The 19,808-nt window shown below is 40.2% G+C and overlaps 1 protein-coding gene across 4 annotated transcripts in view; it reads right to left on the minus strand.

The window, feature by feature from the left end:
• Nucleotides 1-14,453: 14,453 nt before the first annotated feature.
• Nucleotides 14,454-19,808, minus strand: part of LRRC3B (leucine rich repeat containing 3B) — a 70,425-nt gene continuing 65,070 nt past the window's right edge. For all 4 annotated transcript variants that reach the window (XM_067561891.1, XM_067561888.1, XM_067561890.1 and 1 more), the window contains exon 3: nt 14,454-15,705. The gene's annotated coding sequence lies outside the window, so the exon portion shown is untranslated. The remainder of the gene's footprint in view (nt 15,706-19,808) is intronic.

Here is a 19,808-nt window from a genome sequence, read left to right on the forward strand (position 1 = left end):
CAGGTGGCATGCCCCTGTTTGCCCTCACCTTGTGCATGCCCCTGGGAATAGATGAAATAGTACAGAAATGGCACAAATCTTCTACCAAAGTTAAGCTTTCCTGAAGTTAAAAGCGTTGGGTCAGTTTAATGGAGTTTGATACCCACTAGATTTGGCAACAAACAAACAAGTTGGTATGAGGAAAAGATTGTTTAAAAAACAAAACAAAATGCCCAAGCTTTAGATAATTTTGATTCATTAGCAGTCAGGAAACCAGTAAAACAGCCAATACCTCTCAGATACCCAATCTGACTTCCAACCCAAAAGTCTATGGAGAAGCATTTGAAATTTTGGGTGATTCTCCAAAACACTCTAGCTGAGGCTTGTGATGGTTTCTGATTCCATCTTCAAGATTAAGGTGATTTTATTGTATTGTGTGGCTTTGTTAAAACATGTTTTGGACAATTGAGCAGTCTACTCAGGGAAACTCAGTTTAAGATTCTCTGGCTAAAGTTAGGGATGCTCAAGATAGTAACGCTATTTTCCCTCTGAACCAATGACATTTCCATCGGGAAACAATGACTTTTACTGGCACCATATTAGCTGAGTGACTCACTCAGACCTAATGTGATATTATTAGCATTATTGAAGTGCATGTATTGTGTAAGACATTGTTCACAGGAAAGTATCTAATAGCAGAGGGCTTCATTGGAACTATGACAACAGCTGAGGAACTGCCTCTTTATGTGTAGGTTAGCATGGGCTCATTGGATAGTAATGAAACCATTGACTCATTCACTTTAGTAAGGGATTTTGGATGTGATCTGCTATAGCTATAAAATTGTTATGATTGTATTGTAATGGCTTCTAAGAGTTGTTTAGCTATGTTGGATTAGATCAAGATTAAGCGGCGACTTGTACCAACATAGGGTAGAGATTTCAGACAGAAAAGGCTTAATGAAATCCAATGGTTGGAAGCTGAAGCTAGAGAAATTCAAACTAGAAATAAGGTGTACATTTTTAACAATGAGGGTACTTAACCATTGGAAAAGCTTACATAGGGACATATTAGTGTCACCATCACTTGAAGTCTTTGAATCAAGACGGGATGTCTTTCTTAAAGACATGCCAGAGCTTAAGCACAATTTATTGGTTTGTAGCAGAAATTATGGAATTAGAATCTATAGCCTGTGCTATACAGGAAGATAGACTAGATTATCATACTGGTCCCATCAGGCCTTAAAATCTATGAATCTTTGGGGTCTGATACAGCCCCTAAACTAGAGAGCCAATAGACATTAATTTAATAAATGCTGGTAACACATGTCCGGAATAAAAATATATTACAATTATTGAAATAAACATGATGAATTATGTTAGTTAAATTCCCTTTGTATTGAACTATCTTTCTTAAGGAATTCATTTGGGGCACAGTTCTGCAAGGTACTATTGGGCACCCTCAAAGCCCACTGAGTTAATGTGAGTGGAAGGGTTGAGTTCAATGGAAGTTGAGGGTGTCAACCGCTCCAGCTGTTGTTCAGCATCTGGCAGGATTGAGCCCTTAGTAAATTATTAGTCGGTGCAGCAATATTTTCCATATGCAAACTCCAAGCCTTCCTCTGCTAATTGCAAATTGTTTTTTTAGCTTTTGGCAGATTGCTGCTACTGTGATTTTCCAAAATCAGACTGGAAATGTTAGCAGAAAAGTAAATATTGCTGAAAAGGCGACTGTGTTGCCATGAAAGGACAGCATGTTATTAAACTATTTGTGTAACTGAAGTACTGTTGAACTCCAGCGCTTTCTTGTTTAATTAAACTTGCCCCTTTCAGTTATGAAGCATAGGGATAAAAAGCAATTATTCAGATTTGCTGATAGAAAAAAAGGGATTTCTTTTTCCATTCATCTTGCAGTAAACCAGTCAGCCAGGGACAAGAAGCAGTGGTGAGGGAAAAGAAATGCAATAAGTGAGTAGCTAACGTGGTGGTATTGCTACTGCAATTCATGGGAGCCTCAGGAACATGAATGGTCTTCAGGTATTTTTACCCCGGCTAGGCGGGAAAATGGCAATGACAAGCTTTGTCTCAAAGTGAACCTTTATCATTAGCAGCATGATTATGGAGTGTTGTCACACCATAACTCTATTCACTAATCCAAAAGCCCAGTGAAGTCAATGAGAGTCTTTCCACTGGCGTCAGTGGACCAGCGCCTCTGACCAAATCCCCAGGGAATGAAAATGTTGAGAAACAGGCTGTGGTGGTTCATAGTTCAGATTCCTAACCCTACCTTTGGGATTAAGTAGTTTATTTTGGGTGGGAAAGGAGTGTGTGAACTTGTCCAAGTAGCTACTTACCCATAAGCATGTAAAGGCTATTTCCCAACACAGATGGAGAGCAAATGATGATTTAAACTGGATTGATTCCTTTAAATGGAACTGGGGAAAATGTCTGATTGGAAGACTGTTATATTGGAACATGGATATACAATGGTGGATTTAGCGTTAGGAGAAATCATGAAAGTTAAAAGTATTGCTAAGGGATTTTTTAATATAAATGTTGGCAGTATAACAGCCTAGAGCAATCAGAAATGAGATGCGGTATGTCAATATTGGTACAGTACTTCAGGTATTTGACTGGTCCCCTCATTTCACCCTATCTTAAAGCATGATCCTGTAAAGTCCACAGTTGCTAAAGGGAACAGGATTTTGGGCCATCCAAATAATAATCCATTTTATTCAGTCTTTTAAGCCATGCCCATCACCATGGTGTCGAGAACCTACTCTCTTCTGGGAGCCAGATAAATTAGATTTAGGTTTGCAGTAGCTCAAGCTCCATTGTAGCAGGTGGAAATGAGTGGGATACTGTCAAGCAGAGCCAAGCTTTTAGAGGACACTGCAACTTGGGTTTTTTTTGGCTAAGACAAAACAATGGAGAACCACTGCTTTGCAGAATCCTGCTTGACTTTTTAATAGCATTAAATATAGTGCAGTCAGTTCAAGTGTAGTAGTTGATAGTTAGGATGATATCCTGTTTCAAGAACAATCAGCTCACCATTGTGCATGTGGACTTATCTCCCTGCTAAATCAGCCATGAATTCCTTGGGAAATACATGTGAAACTAGCCACCACCATGATAATAATTCTAGTTTCACACTGACGCAGGTGCTTCATCATTTGTTTATTTTTAAAGGATAAAAATACAAACAGTTCTCTCTCAGAAAAAAATATTACAATGCACAAGTACATTCACATCCTACAACATGAGACAAATAACAACCTAGCTAGAAAAGGTCAGATGATGATAAATAATAAAAGACACACCTCCCCAAAATCATGTTTAGGTATTAATCAAACTCTGCACAGTGTTAGTTCTAGATGTTCAAATCTGATACTGTGGGCCAGATTCTCAAAACCTGGTCTCTTTGAGGGTCAGATGCCCACTGTTTTACTCTCCACTATATGCCTCTCACATGGCCGGCCAGTTCTGCTGACAGGGAATGGAGAACAGAGCTATATCCCTGACTCCTTCTCACTTCCTTTGGCACATTTCCCTGGGGAAGTAGGGAGTAGAGGAATAGAGTGGTGCAGCCTCTGAATGGAGTGAATTCTGCTTGTCCTTCCATGGAACACACAAGGTGGGGGGTTTGATGTCGTTCATTATCATTGCATGTGCATGTAGGGGCCAGGCAGAATCCAACTTGCAGTAACTATTTGGTTTATATCAGTTGATGCTAAACTATCTCTTGCTTGCACAGTATTTAAAATGAGAAGCTAACTTGCCATTAATACTACTTTACATTTTGAACAGGATCGCCTGTTTGCTCTGTGTTTGGGAATTTTGCTCTGGGCCCCGATCAACCCATCTAATGATGTGTATCTCCTTTAGCGATCACTGCTCCATCAGTCATCTCAAAGGGATTAATGGTCATAAACAGAGATTTTATATTCTAGGTTAAATCAGGAAACATGGCAGTGAGATGCAGTCAGAGTTAATGGCATGAAACAGAAAGCAGTTACAGTGAGAGGCAGACAGAAAATAGCAGAGACAGGAACTCAGAAGAGACTAAGATATAAATAAAAGGACAGGTGCTCTCTTCGGTTGTGTAATGTGATGGAAACTCAGTAATTGATCTAAAAATAGAAGAGAACAAAAGCACAACATTCAGAAAAGTACACTAAGGGCCAGTGTACTTCAGTTGGTGTAAATCCACAGACGTCAGTGTTGTTAAGTTATTTACACCGGCTGCATAATATGACCCTACATGTTTATGGTAAGAAGGGACAAAAATAGCATTTGTCAGAAAACATTACCCAAAGCACATGAAAGTGCACAACATTATGGACCTGCACTATGTGAACAGAGCTGTGATAAACTATAATGAAAGAAATAAGAAATACATACATCACATAGAATACTGGTTCTTTAACAGAGTTTCTTAATTAACTCATGTATTTAGTGTCCGTGTCATAGTTACAGACAATCCTGAAAAAAGAAACGGACATGCTTATATTTTGCTTCCTGGGTGTATTTTTGGAATGATGGTCTGGACTGAAGTCGACTGCGCTCAGCCTGAGATATATCTGATCAGGTTACAGTGATCACTCGTACAACTTGGTCAATTTTGCCATAAATATCGTTACCTCAGTGTTTGCAGTACTACTGAGGGGAATGTTATGTAGTTTTTGATGGCAACTGGCAAATTCTTGAAGGTGATCATGCTATTTCTTGTGTAGAAAAAAAGAACCAAAATGTCAGAGTAAAAATCTAAGTGAAAAACCACACAAACTCTAAGATCATCTCAAAGCCTAAATTTTAGCTTCACTACTTTAAAGTGAAATATTATGTCTCCATTTTTTGTGTTCCAAAACACCTCTCCTCTACTTATTATTGATCCCAGGTTAGACAATTTCACTGAAGTGATTCATTCAACAGTATCTTTTTAAACACAGAACATGGGAGCTGATTTACCTTTTTTTTCTTTTGATAGAGTTTACTCTGGCAAGTAGTTCAAAAAATGAAGACAGACTCAGTTTCTGTTCCAAGCTCAGGCAGAAAACTCCTGTTAACTTTCTGGGTTTCCTAGCCAACTTTAAGACCTGACATTTCCCTAAGCAGTCTAGAGTAAAAACTCTGTTTCTATTTGAAACTTATCATAGAAAAGCTATAGATGCTGTATGCAACTCAGCTTAAATATCAATGTCTGCTGAAGGGAGTAATCACAGACCTGGAGCTTTTCTGCACAACCCTCTTTCTTGCAATAGCTGTTATGTACATATCGCAGAGCCAGTCTCAGCATTATCATTCTCCTTATTGTTGAAGTCCAAGACGGGCCTGATTCTCAGCACCTATAAATCAGGATAGCTCCATTGACTTTAATGGAGCTACACCAGTTACAGTCTGCTGAGGCTCTGGCCTTAAAACGCTTGCTTAAAGCAGGATCTTTTGACTTGACAAGTGGTATTAAAATAACTGCAATTGAAAATGTTTTCCTCCCACAGTCGCTAAATCTAAAGCCCTGTAGAGGAGCTTGCCTCGGATTTATTGGTGTCTCTCAGCATCCATTGTTTACATTCACAGGTGAGCAGTCTCTTATGAATCTCGCCTGTTTCAAGTTTTATACAACATAACAATAGTAATAAATAGGAAGATCTTTCTTTGTATTGTGGAACAGTCCTACCATGACTAAGGAATGATTTCCACAGAACAGACAATACACAATATTTAATTTAAACTTATTAATGGCTTTGGAAATGTGTATATTCACAAAATTGAATTCCAATAAGCTTCCCGAAGATAACTGCAAGCCACATGAATGCATTATTTCTGAAGGACTAGCACACTCAGAAAGCATTGTCTCACTTTAAATGAAATTCAATGAATTTTTAAACCAGCTAAAACCACCCGCTTTGGTACATCCTGCCTGTTCTGGAACTGCATAGACTAAAATCTAATAACACTAAAGTAAACTTCTTACAGGTTAGCAACTTATGTGGTCAATTTTCCAAAAGAGCAGTAATGCAACATACAATACCCCTAATGTTGTTCAAAAATAGTAATACAATATACTTGCTTTTCATAAATGATTGATTGCTCCGTAAACTTATATCTTCATCAACAAAATAGTTAACAAGTTTAGAGCTAGTTGAAAAACATTCAAATAGTTTTCATCAATTTTTGAAAAATGTCAACAACTGCATGAGTTGTTTAAATAACAGCAACAATTTTCATTAAAGTTTTGCACAGCTCTACCCAAACTGCTTAACAACCCTTTAAGCAAAACAAATCAAGACTATACTGTAAAGTTTAAGTCTGCACTGCAATATAGTGAAAATATACTTGTCCAGGGATAATATACTAATGATGATCTTTTGTACTTGTACATCACTTTCCATAAGACCTGATTGTCCACTCTCCAACAAACATCTTAGTGCTTTCTTCTATGCTGCCCCTTTTGTATAGCATGCCCTCCCTGAGCTACGCTGTGAAGCCACTAGCTTGGCCTCTTCCAAATCCTCCTTCAAGATCTACTTCTGTTGTGGTGCCCATAGGAAATTATCAAGTGATATGGCCAGTAGAAAGGACTTATACCTACTTTATTTGGGTATTTGTATCTTATAAACCATCGAGCTATGCAGATAGCTGGTCTATATTGCCATATGTTCCTATCACTATTTCTTTTGTCCTCCCTCTCCCATTCCATCCTATTACCTGTTAATTATATCATGTCTGAAACTAGACTGTAAACTCTTTGGTGACCGAGCTGTCTTGTACAATATCAAGCAGAACAGAGCCTGGATCCTGACTGGGGCCTCTGGTGCTAGCATAATACAAATAATAAAAATCAATCTGAGGATCTCAAAGTGTTTTGGAAACATTAATGAATTAAGTCTCACAGTATACCCGATGCCTATGTAATTATTATTCTCATTCTACAGCTGGGAGTCTGAGGCTTAGAGAAGTGATGACAGTAGAGAGGAAGTTTATGGCAGAGCCAAGAATAAAAAGCTAGAGCGGGGTGGAAAATTGGTCAAAACAATATTTCGATAAATAACAAAACAAAAAAGTTACTAAAATTCTACACAGCTTTACTAGAATCTGCAGCTCTTGGATCACAATGGTATCAATCACCAGGCTGTGCTTCCTTCATATTGACAGTAAAACCTATCTTAAGTGGGACTGACGCAAATAGGTTTCCTAACAAAAGTGGATTAATAAAGATGGAGTAGAATTGTACTCAGTATGTTTCAGGATGGTTTCTTAAAACAGATTTGGTTGATGGGTAGAGTGTTTTCTTGTACAGGTATCAAAGCATTACAAATATTACAAGTTGGAAATATTTAACTCTGCCTGGTGGGTCTTGCCCACATGCCCAGGGTTTAACTGGTCAACATATTTGAGGTCAGGAAGGCATTTGTCCAAAGGTCAGATTGGCAGAGACTCTGGGGTGTCTTGCTTTCCTCTGCAGTATGGGGCATGGCTCACTTGCAGGTTTAAACTAGTGAAAACGGTGGATTCTCTGTAACTCGAAGTCTTTAAATCATGATTTGAGGACTTCAGTAACTCAGCCAGAAGTTAGGGTCTATCACAGGCGTGGGTAGGTGAGATTCTGTGGCCTCCAGTGCGCAGATCAGACTAGATGATCCTGATGGTCCCTTCTGGCCTTAAAGTCTATGAGTCTAATTCCTTGCATTTGTTTAAGATAGATGTATGTTATAATCATGCCCTTTTATGTATAGCAGGATGTTAGGAAATCCCTTTTTAAACTACTGTAACCAGTACACTAAAACAGGAGAGGAAGTGTTAATATACTTTAAGAACCCAGGAAAAAAAATAGAATCCCAAACGCACTGATAACAAAGTTGAATGAGCTTCCAGCATTCTGTGATAAAATATCTTTTAGAACCTAAACAGAACAGCATTCATTCCATGTACACTGACTGTATCCTTTTTTATGTAGAATACATTAGGCAATGATGCTCCAATTACTAGCATTGGCATGGCCTAGCGCACCCATGACATACATGCTCATCATTGGCAGTGCTCAGGAGATTGCATACAGTTTAGGGGGTTGGCCCATTTACTAAAATGGGTACTTTACTGTTGCAGGTGTGTACAGTTAGGCATAGGATACTTCAGAACCAATACATTTCTACCTGTGACCTCATGTTAAATGTGCTTTCTGCTCTCACTCCTTGACTCCCCCACATTTCCCCAGTTGACTGCATAGACTGGAGGAGATGGTTTGAGTGGCACCTCACCTGCTCCAATTCAGAGGCAGCAAACAATCCTTACAAGTTTGTTTCTCTGTGGAGTGGCACCAAGCCTGTTTACAGGCTTGTCAGGCATGTGCAAAATTTACATGTAGGTAAGTGATACTTCATACTGGATCCAAAGTGCATAAGTGAAATATTTAAAAAAATGTGGAACATCTCTAGTTTGAGACGTCTGTCAGACATCTAATGTAGAGACCTGAAGAAGAGTTCGGTGTAGGCTCAAAAGCTTCTCTCTCTCACCAAGAGAGGTTGGACCAATACAAGGTATTACCTCATCCACCTTGTCTCTCTCAAGACATCCAATGTACATTTCTTTAGAGTATGACTGCAGACAATGAGACCCTCATTTTCAACCCTTACTACCTCACATAAGGCACTTAAATCCATATTTAGGCAGCCAAATAAGTGGCCAAACATTCAGAGCTTCTGAGCTACACATTCCTCACTGAAGTCAGTGATGCTTTGCCCTGGAGCTAGGCCTCGGGCACTATTGCTTTAACAGCAGTAGTTGAAGCCCCACTGTGTATTAGCAGGCTGTCTGTTTTTCAGGAGATTGCTTTCAGTCTTGTGCCTTGTAGCCCAGTAATCCCCTACTGCACACATCTGTAGCTTTCTGTGAAGAAAAAGCATAGCAGAAAGCAGGGGTTGAGCTGCTCCCAGGTGTGGCAAACAACTGATACCGTTAACATGTGTATATTGTTGTGGTAGCACCCAAAGTGTACGACCTTCTTGCCAAACACAGATGAAGACAGTTAGTGCTCTGAAGAGCATACAAAATATCTAGCAATGTACAGTAGCTGTTTTTGACTGTATGCAAAGCATGCTACAAGCTTAGACTCCAAAGGGAATTCTTGACATCTCTCCAGCACTGATCTGCACTCTACTTAGTGAATCCAGGGCCTCAGATTCTGCTTTCAATCCTTGAAGGTAGGGCTTGACAGAGGAAAAAAATATGCTCTACATAATAAAGTACAAATATGAATAGGTATTACAGAACCCAACTGGGGTTCACTGTGTGGAAGCTGACAATTGGCTAGATTATACAAACTGCACACAGCCTTGCTACCCGATGTGAAGGGAGATTGCAAAGGCTGCACTTCCCCCCCATCCCATCTCCTTACGCTGGTGGACTCTACTCCTCTGGTTACACTGAGCTAATGAAGAGGGGGAACAGAGTTGGGTCCTTGCTACCTCCATGCCTGCTTTGGAGTGATATGAGCTCCCAGCAGTGCAGGTAAGGCACTGGCCACATACTCCCCTGAAGGCAGAGACTGTGATGGTGATCAAGCTCGGCAGTGCATTGCAAAGGTTGGACCCCACTCTCCCCATCAGACTTAAATGTAGGTAGGCACAAAAAAAAGTATACCTATATTTTTAAGTGGCTTCACTTCCCACTACAAATATTACATTGACAAGGAACTATTTTTTTCCTTGTTATATATGATAATGAATTGCAAAACCAGAGCTAGAAACCTTCAGATTTTCTTCATTAAGTTTCTAAAATAATTTGGAAACACCTAAAACATTGGTGCACTGTGAAAACGGTTTCTTTATAATTTAAATCTTTTGATTTCTGCACATATGCCTGCTTTCTGTATTTATTTTCTAATTAACTCAAAGACTTAGAAGATCTGAAGTTCGTTAACACAAGATTTTAATTCCCAACTGTTTCAAACTGATCTGAGTAATCCATCTGTAAGTCTCTGTATTAGGACCAGATTTACAATACCTCAATCAAAGTCTGATTGAGGTATTGTAAATCTGGTCCTAATACAGAGACTTATAGCTGGAATTCAGATCAGTTTGAAATGCCTGGGACTTCAAGCAAACATATGTTCAATAGAAAAACCTTCTACGAAAAACACACCTTCCCTTAAAGCTGACATGCAGTAAAAGTGAAAAGTGTGTCCTTTCCCCCTCTTTTATGATGTATAAAGAAAGAGTGATATTTTGTAAAAAAAGAAATTCCTGCTGCTTATTTATATTTAGAAGTATCAGAAATACCGTTTGTTTTTTTCTGAAAGACCACTGGGAGGACTCTGGGATGTTTACTTTGTGCTCTTAACTGAAGGAGAAAGGGTGTTGAATCTTTAATGCAAGGCTCCTTTATCAAATATGTTAATTAATCATTGAAGGAAAATAGATGCTAACAAAAACAAACAAGGTATGAAACAGTCTGATTAAAAATCCCTTTCCCTCTTAATTGCTGAACCTTCATTTAGCTGGCTCTTGTGATGACATTATTTCACTACTTCGTCTGCCATCATAGAATCCTGCAGCCTAGAGAGGAGCTGAATTTCTAATGTGAAAAAACAAGAAGGAACACACAGAACAAACTTTTTTTTTTTTTTTTTTTGCAAATACTTTTCCAAGCATCTTTTATACATCAAAAAGAAGCAAAAAAAGAAAAATGAAGGGAGGGGGGCATAAACTTATTTTATTTTCCTTTGCAAATGACTTTTCTCAAGGTATATTTATTTAAAAAGTAAGCAACTCATTTTGAATGCATGTTGTCCCCCATTTTACCAGGAATTTCACATTCATTGCTGATATCATATACACTGGCAGCAAGACTTCACATCCATGATATTTAAATTCAAGAGTGAGAGGTTTGTGGAAGAGACTGTTTTATAATTATTTCTGATCTGTCCATTATATTTGCTGGGACTCCTGTGACAACCACTGGATTGAAACATTTATCGCCTTGACAATGATAACCATCTCAAGTATGGCTATCCACTATCTCTGACAGAGGCGATGTCATCATTACAAAAAAAGGTGTGAAATCAGTGGGCATTAGCTGCCTAAATAACTCTGAGGATCTGAGCCTGTACTTTTACTGTCAGCAAACTAGGCAAGGTCAATCATGGCCAGCATTGACATTGCATAGCTACCTCACAGTAAATACAACAAGTGCATTGTCTCCACTAGGATTGCTAACGTGTGTTAGTTATCCCAGGGTTAAAACCAGTTAAAAATACACCTTTTTTGATGGAGTAGACAAAGCCTGAAAGAACCTATGAAAGAGCCTATAATGAAATCTTGCTAAGCAAAGTGTCCTGATGCTTTAAGAACCACACAGACTGACAGTAAGGGTATGTCTTCACTAGACTGTTGTATCTACTATTAACTGATTGCTAGCTAACTAATGTTTGTAAAAGCTAGTGTGGACATTCCCCACAAGCTTGATCCAACTTACAAAGGCTGGTCTTTTCCACAGGTGTAAAGAACAAATGTGTAGCCTGGATCAAATGTGTTGGGGACTTCACATTAGCTTTTACAAACGTTAGCTACCTCGTTAACTGACAATCTATTAACTCTATGTACATCGGTCTAGTGAAGACTAGCCCCCAGAGCCTATGCATGAGATGAGATACGCAAGAGAGAAGCACTAGATGTCTGTGACAGGACAAGAAAATATGGCTTCACTAAAAATTACAGAGGGCCTAATGCTGATATGTGCTGAGCTCCCACACTCTCTCAGATTAATCAGAGCTGAGTGTATTCAAGGTCAAGGCCTGACGTCCCAGCTGTGAATTTTCCAAATTCACTAGGAATATTCTGGTTTATTTGATTCCGCCTCTGAACAACGCCAAGTTGTAGCCTCACCAGTCCTCCTTGGCCAAGGCAGAAACATTAAAGGGAGAGGAAGCACTGAAATGTCATAGGACTGGCATACATGGATGGTGACAGCGATCCCAGCCTAAGACTTAGAAGAAGTGAATTGGACTGGGACCTTGTTCCAAGCCTCAAAAAAAAACCAAGTAGCTGGGATAGCTACAACAGAGTGATGAAGCCTCCTTCTCACCCAGGATACCAAAATCTGGCAGGACAGCTCTCAAGGTTCCACAGTGGTTTTCTCTCTAATGTCTTCCTTCTTTTTCTTAGGTGATGCAGCAAGCATGTACTGAGATGGGCTCCCAGCTTCCAGAGGGGTAAGAGTTGAAGAAGGCTAGTTGAATTATGAATGAAGTGAATGGTGCCCTTTTTTTTTTTGGTCCTAGTAGTCATGTACTTCTATCACCCACACCAATGTAAATCAAGAATAACTCCATTGAAGTCAGTCAGTTACATCAAGGTAAAACAGGTGTAAGTGAAGCAGGTCTCAAATCTGCCTATATTCTTCTAGTTCGTTTGTAGACACTGCTAGCCTTGCTTTTTGACTCTTCCTGAAGTGGAAGTGCAGTACGGTGACTTGTCATGTGCCTTGTTTTCTGAACCTTTGGGTTAAGATTCAGAGAGTTCTACTTCCTCAAAAAAGGAGGAGAGCTGCTATAAGGTGAGGAGTGCATGCTCCTATGCTTTGATGAATTTTTGAGGTTTTTTTAAAAAAAATTTCCTATTTGATGAAACACTTAATGAACCATGAGATTTCTTGTTCTCTAGCTATCTCTCTCACTCTCTCTCTCTCTCACACACACACACACACACACACAAAAAGGTTTTGCTAGATTCCTTGTCTTCTCCTGAGGCAGAAAGACAAGTACTAATATTTCCCATTTTAATTTTATATTATCTGTTTACTTCCTTAAATCTATGTTGTTTAGTGTTGCTAAGCTGAATTCCTGTGACAATTACTTTTTCCCTGCTAGAGAATTCTAGACACTGCTGAAGTACAAATAATAAATACTAATCACCTGGGCCAAGTGTTTATCCAAATAGGCAAGGTCATTTTTTCTTGTGGAACTCAGCAATAGAGTACTAGAGATTTCTATCTAGATGCAGGATAGCAACCCCACCATATTTATGATGTGCAATCAAACCTAGCCCAGATCCTCAGCTGGTGTAAATTGGTATAGCTCAATTTGAACTGCAATGAGCTACACCAGTTGAGCATCTGGCCCTTTATATTTATGGAATGCATCCAGCAGACCATTACAGAATGGGTAGCTTGGTCTCATGGCAGTTGGACATTTGAGAAGCGGGGAATGATGTTTTCATTAGCACAGCACCCAACCCCATTCCCTACACATCTACCCTGTGTTTCTAAAAAGCACCGGCAGCCAGTTTAACACTATTCTGCTGGAACTCTGGACCAAGAACATTGTTTTAAAAAAGCTGGATGAGAATATATTGGAGAAAAACATCACTTTTCCCAGGGCCAGTCAGGGAAAAGACAGGCAGCAACAGAGCTGCTGCAGAAATAGTGATCTGAGGCAGCTGATTAACTGTGGCCTTTGTCTAAGCCCTCAGCAAGAACGTTACCTTCTCTGCCAGTGCTGAGGCAAGAGAGTTGCTGAGGCAGTAACTGTATTGCTGGCCTTGAAGTGCAGAGGCCTTGCATTCATCATCTTGCTCCTCAGAGAGAGAGCAGCAGCTGAGCCATGTGCTGGAGTGTCAGCCTTCAGGGTAACTCAGAATTGCCATGAAGGTCACCATCTGGGCAAAGCTGTTCAGAGGTCAGCACTGCCTCAGTGCTAGGTGGAGGGGTGGAGTTGATTGGCTGAAAGAAAGGCACAAATCCCCCCAGTACAAGGATGGAGAGAGGCTCACAGGCTGAACCCTCCCTGAGGTATATACAGCCCAATGAGCTTTTGGGTCTATCTTGTTAGCCACTTTGAAAGCCTCCCTGACAGCTGAGCAGCTCTGCTGAGGGGCCGTAGCTAATGGAGTAAGCAAGGCTCTCTAACTACAAGTGAAGAGATTGGGGGAGTTTAGGAATTGAGTTAAGTAAACTACCTAGGGGTTGTCGTAGGTAGAATTCCTATAGCTATTTTTCATTAATCAGGGATGCCAAGTGTTATGCGTTGGGTGTGACATTCACACGATTGGCAGCCCCCTCCTACATTCCCACAGCCATGCTGTAATCTCATATGTGCGGCAGGGACTTTCCTGTAATCGCTCCTCCCAGCCACTGCACTGGGTGACTGGACACCTGCACTCTCACAGGAAGGCTGTGGCAACCCATACATGGCAAAGTTTTGCCAGCATAGCTGTGTCACGTTAGGAGTGTGAAAGCCACACCCCTAAGTGACACAGTTATGTTGGAAACCCTGTCTCCCCCCGTAGGCACAGTTTATGCTAGCAAAAGCATTGTTGTGGCAGTATAGCTCATGGCATGCAGTTTTTCTATACGGGACCTAGTGCCAGTATACACTTTGTCTCCAGTAGAGGATGTTGTTGGTATAAAAGCACCAGCAAAGCCTTTCGAGGATAGACTAGAGTGGCATCTCCTCTAGTCTCAAAGCTCCTTCTGGAGCCAGCAGCATGCTGCACAAGTCACTCTTTTTCAGGAGTGAGGTGCAAAAGGGGGTGGTGGAATGGTGTGAAAGAGGATAGAGGGCAGATTTTACTCCAGGCCTTGCTCAGCCCAACAACAGCACATCCAGTGACGCCCCTTACTTCCTCTCTGCCCCTTTCCCTCTCTCTCCACCCCAACTCTCTAAGGTTACCTCCCCTATGGGTTGCCTAGATTTCCTCCACTATCTTGCTCCTGACTGACTTCTCTGGTCAAGCCCAGCTTCCACAAGCTGCCCCTCCTTCTGCCCAGCCCTCCTTTGCCCTGGAGTGAGGCGAGAGTTATAGATTTCTGCTAGGCCCCACTCTGTCCAACCACTTGGAGGGCATGGTGAGGGAGAAATAAGTGACTATTTGTTACTACTGGAAAATGGCATACATGGAGCTGCACAAAATTTGACAGATATACCTTTGGGTGGTTTGGAAGGACCCTGTTGCCATGAAACAAATCTGCCAGTGATCCAAGCAGCATGATTTAGTTCACAAGCTGAGAATGATTGGTTTGGTGGTTTAGAGACAGCTGACCCCTGCATTAGAACAGGCAATCATGGCGACTCTGGGTTCTAGCCTCGTAGTAGGTGACTAATTACATAGTGAGTATGGGAATAGTTTGGCAGGCTGAGGAAGAGGCATGAAATGCAAAACTTAACTTAGCAATTGCATACTTTTGTGTTACAGGAATGTAAGTAATGGCTTAATTTCTGTGCCATCACTTCCACCTGCAGAACACATTTCAGCGTTACAACATTCATTAAAGAGCAAGAAACAGATTGAGATTGGAATATCTAGAACTTCTTAAACCACTACAAGAACTTCAGACTTTTGTAATTGATACACCTGGTCTTCCCTCCCTTACGAGCCTCAATGCTGGATCCCACCATGTTGTTGCCACCCACCTCTTCTTCACTGGTACACCTCCTAACCCTCATCTGAGGCTGCTTGGTTCCCAATCTCATGATCATAAAACAAGTTGCATCGTTAGTTAGAGCACACACAACTGAATGAGAAGCTAGAACAGCTGAGGTCTTAGTCTGTAAACCAGTGCAGTTTAAAAAAAAAAAAAGTTGGGAACTACTGTCAACTGTTCAGTCGGAGCAGCTCCGTCAGGTCTACTAGTAGGAAACCCTTCTCCAAATCCTCGGGCTAGGTTGCCTATGACCTTTCACAGACTTCTGTGTTGGCATGCTGGGGTCCTTTTCTTTGGGTTTCAATCCAACACCTACAGCAGAAAGAACATATGTATCAGGCACCTAATATTGTATTCAAATTTTATATAGCAAGCATCTGAACAGTCATACCCCTTATTCTTTTACCAGCTAAAAACTGACTACATGCCTGCCTATTCATGCCTGCATTCATTCAGATGTTGTGTCAAAACAAATCTAATGGCACAAGAAAGAGAAGCTGATTAAAAATTTGCTCTGAGGATTTTAGAGATATAAAGCATTTTTTAAATCATTGCAGGCTTTCATTCAAACCATCAATCAGGTCTGAAGGACTCACTCTTCGAAGCCAAAATTATTTGTTCAATGTTCATGTGGATGGGGGATTTATTAATGCCATGGCTATAGTTTAGGTGAGGGAGTAGTATCTGTGTACCAGCTATCTTCAGGTTTGCAGTTAAGTCCTTCTGCATAATTTTACCTCATCTTTGCTAATTAATTTTAACTAAAATGCAGGGGTTATGATGAAGGGTAATCTCTATGCAACCTTCTCTTTCAGAGAAAAGCTTGAAAATACCAGATCACATTCCTTCAAAGGCAACCACATAGATTTAGCTCACTCCAGCAGTATGTTCACAGAGAAGCAAACACACAAAACAAAACAAATCCCCTGCTGCTCAACAGCAGTGACTGTGAAAAATAATGGAGACTACAAGTATTTAAACAATAATGGCTGTTTTTTCTAGCCTCCTGCTGGCTGCTGCAATTGTACTGAAAAGTGACAGTGTGTGAGAGATGCTGACTGAACAGGTTCTAGCCTGCTTAATACAGGTTTTACAATATGAAGTAAGATTTGTATAGTTCTTATAAAGTCAAGGAGTACCTGCATACCAAAAAAGCAGAATTTGTCCCTTGTTATTTATGCACTGTTTAAACTGTAAACAAATAAAGTGCTACTAGTATTATCCATTAGAACGGGGGTGTCAAACATCTGGCCCATGGGCCGGATACGGCCTGCCAACCTTTTTGGTCTGGCCCCTGGTGGCAGTGTGTGCCGCCGCGACATCTTGCGGCATTGTACTCTCTGGCTGCATCGCGCGCTGCCGCCAGAGGGTACAATGCTGCGAAACCTTGCGGCGTTGCGTGCTGCCGCGAGATCTGTGTACTCTGGCGGCAGCGCGTGGAGCGCGGTGTGCACGAGACACAGCACTCCAAAAGTGCCTAGTATTTTCATTTATGGTATGTATGGCCCACTTGAAGTGCATTTAATTCAAATCTGGCCCACCATAGCAAATGAGTTTGATACCCCTGCATTAGAACACTGAAAAGTAACCTGCAGCTCTTAGTCTAGTTTTCCAAGGGGGGGGGGGGGGTCTCCAAAACAGCCTTTTTCCAGCAGTCACAGTTTTCTAAGGGTTAACCCACTATTAGCCTCTTAATTCCAGAATGTCACCAGAAGCTCTCTGAATGCTTCTTGATGCATCAATATTTTTTTTAAAGAGCACATGCTGTGGGTGAAATCCTGACTCTATTGAATCAATGGCAAAACTCCCATTGACTTCAGAGGAGTCAGAATTTCAGCTGAGGCACTTTTGGTAACAAGGTACATTCTGATCAGTGTACCTGCTAAGATTGGTAGCAATGTGAAATGTGCTTAAAGCAGAACTGAGCCTTTTTTCTTCTTTAAGAATCTGAAATTGACTGTGCAGTTTTACAAATGATGCCTAATAAAAAGGTGAGTGCTGTCTGCTGGAGCATCAGGATTGCCAACTGTAATAAAAAGAAATGTGTATTCCAGTGAACTTCCAAGTTTGTCCTTTATAAGAATGGTTGTTAGATTACCTATTTAATCCATCAATTTACAAATTCATAGATTTTTTTTATGTGCAGAACCTTAAATTAAAATACAATAAATTTCATCTTGCTGTTTTAATTCAGCAAGCATTCTGTTTACGAAAGCTTCAATTTATTTATGGAATTTCTTAATATATTAGATGATAAAAGAGACGTAAAAACTTGAAAAAGAAGCAGCATCAAATGTATGAAATATATATTTATCCATTTACACATTTCCCAATAAAATCCATCAACAGCAACAAGAGAAAAGCTGTTTTAACAAACGAGAGACAGCTGGTTGAAGATTAAACATGTGGACATCTAAGAAAGTTAAATTAAAAGGTTATGCAACTTAAATCATTCAGTTTAACCTGTTTTTTGGTGTTTAGAATTAAGATTATAGTGCAGCTGGAATTAGCAGGGGGATAAACCAACCCCTCCAACTCCTAAACAACTTCAGGTACAGATGACAAACAAGTCACCACCTTTCAAACTGATGTGCCAGTATTTTTCATTTATAGTAGCTGACCAGACCAGCACTTCTGAGGTCAGGGCAGTGCAAAGATGCCTCCTCTGCCCCCAGAGTGCTGCAGCAGGCACAGCATGACCAATCCCCACAAACTGGCTGTGTGCGTCTAAAACTTTAGCATTAACCATAATCCAAAAAACAAATACTTTCCCTTTTCAATATATCTAATTACTTAGCAATGTATAGAAAAATCACCAGCAAAAGAGTCCTTATGTGTTGTCTTCACAGCTAAATTTCATCTATCAATTTGAGCCATTTTGGCTAAATCCAAAATAAATTAATTCTTTTTCTATTGGTACAAGTAAACACTGCACCTTTATAAGAGCCCTTGGAAAAAATGAATGCAACTTTAAGTTGAGAAATGAAGCACCAGTAAGTCAAGAAATATGGATAAAAGGATAAAGTAATGTAAAGTAAAGGATAAAAGCTAAGCCTCAAAAGGTGACCAGCAAACCGGCCATTTTTTGCTTGCTTATGATGTATGTAGGATGCCTGAAATGTCTGGAGTTTTTTGGGTTTTTTTTCCCCTTCTGAAATCCTCTCTCCCCCTCCCTGGTTGTTTTTTTCCTATTAGAAGTTTACATCAAATCTACCTTGGAGGACTCTGTGGCCACTAGGAAAACGTGTTTTAACGTGTTGAAATGCTTGCGTAGACAAAGCAGTTGTAGTTTAAACACATTAAGTGGTTGAGGTAAAACCTATGGGAGAGCCTAAGGCCTTGACCAGCTAACACGTGTTAAAACTACAACTGCCTTGTGTACAGTGGGATTTTAGCACGTTTGTGTTAACATGTAAAAAAAAACAGACAACAAAAACAAAAAAACCCTACCATTTCTCCTAGTGAAGACAAGGCCTATAATTACATGAGAACGCCCCAGATTATGACATCACAAGAGGCAAAGACTAACAGCTGAGCAACTGAGAGGGGTAAAAATATTTATATAGACTGCTTAAAACTCTGATATTTTTCAATACCAACTTAATTCCAGCACTATGAGATGCTGGGGGTTAAAGGAAGCTGTAGTGAAGTTTCAGGTCTACTTCTTCAGTTAAAGAGAATGTTCACAATATGTATTTGAGACCTAAATACATCTTCCACAATAAGACTCAAAATCCTCACAAACTTGATCATTTCTTAAATTTATCTGCTGTGGGGAAGGCTTAGAATCTCACCTCTAGCATTCTGAAGCTTGTTGGGTTTTCTACTTTTAAACCCTGCAATATACCTGGGCGATTCAGAGCCATCTCAAGAAAACAACAACATCCAAACTATTTTGTCTCCCTCAGGAGGAGAAAGGAAAGAAAAAGCATAACGTCTTACAGTAGACTACATCACTGAGTAAAGAATCCATGTAAAAAATCAACCCATTAACAAATGCAAAGGAAAGAAAAGTGGTCCACAGACGCTATTCATAAATACATTTTTGCATCCTGGTTTTTATAATCAGGCCCATGTTCTAATTTTGTATTAATTAAACAATTGAGTTAAAAAAGGCTCCAGACATTTCACCTTGAAATTTTTCCTTCTGGTATATTGTGTTCCTCTTTTCAGAACAGCAGCTGTGTTTGGGAGGGAGCTCTCTAATAATTCAGCAATATGGCTAGAGGGTTGAACTCAGTGATAGCATAAGCCATGCTGGTGAACCTGTTCTCTTTCATGGCTCACCCACTATGTCCGGACCATAGGGGGGCAGTCTGAAAGGCTGTGGATGGAAATGTACTAGGTACAGCAGCTGCATGCATGTTTATAAAGCAACAAAGCAAAGTGGTTCCAAGATAGAAGTTCCATGGAAA

This window comes from Emydura macquarii, unplaced genomic scaffold, assembly GCF_026122565.2.
Source record: "Emydura macquarii macquarii isolate MOO-44397 ecotype Brisbane River unplaced genomic scaffold, CSIRO-AGI_Emac_v2 contig_2422, whole genome shotgun sequence".
NCBI classification, from domain to species: Eukaryota; Metazoa; Chordata; order Testudines; family Chelidae; genus Emydura; species Emydura macquarii.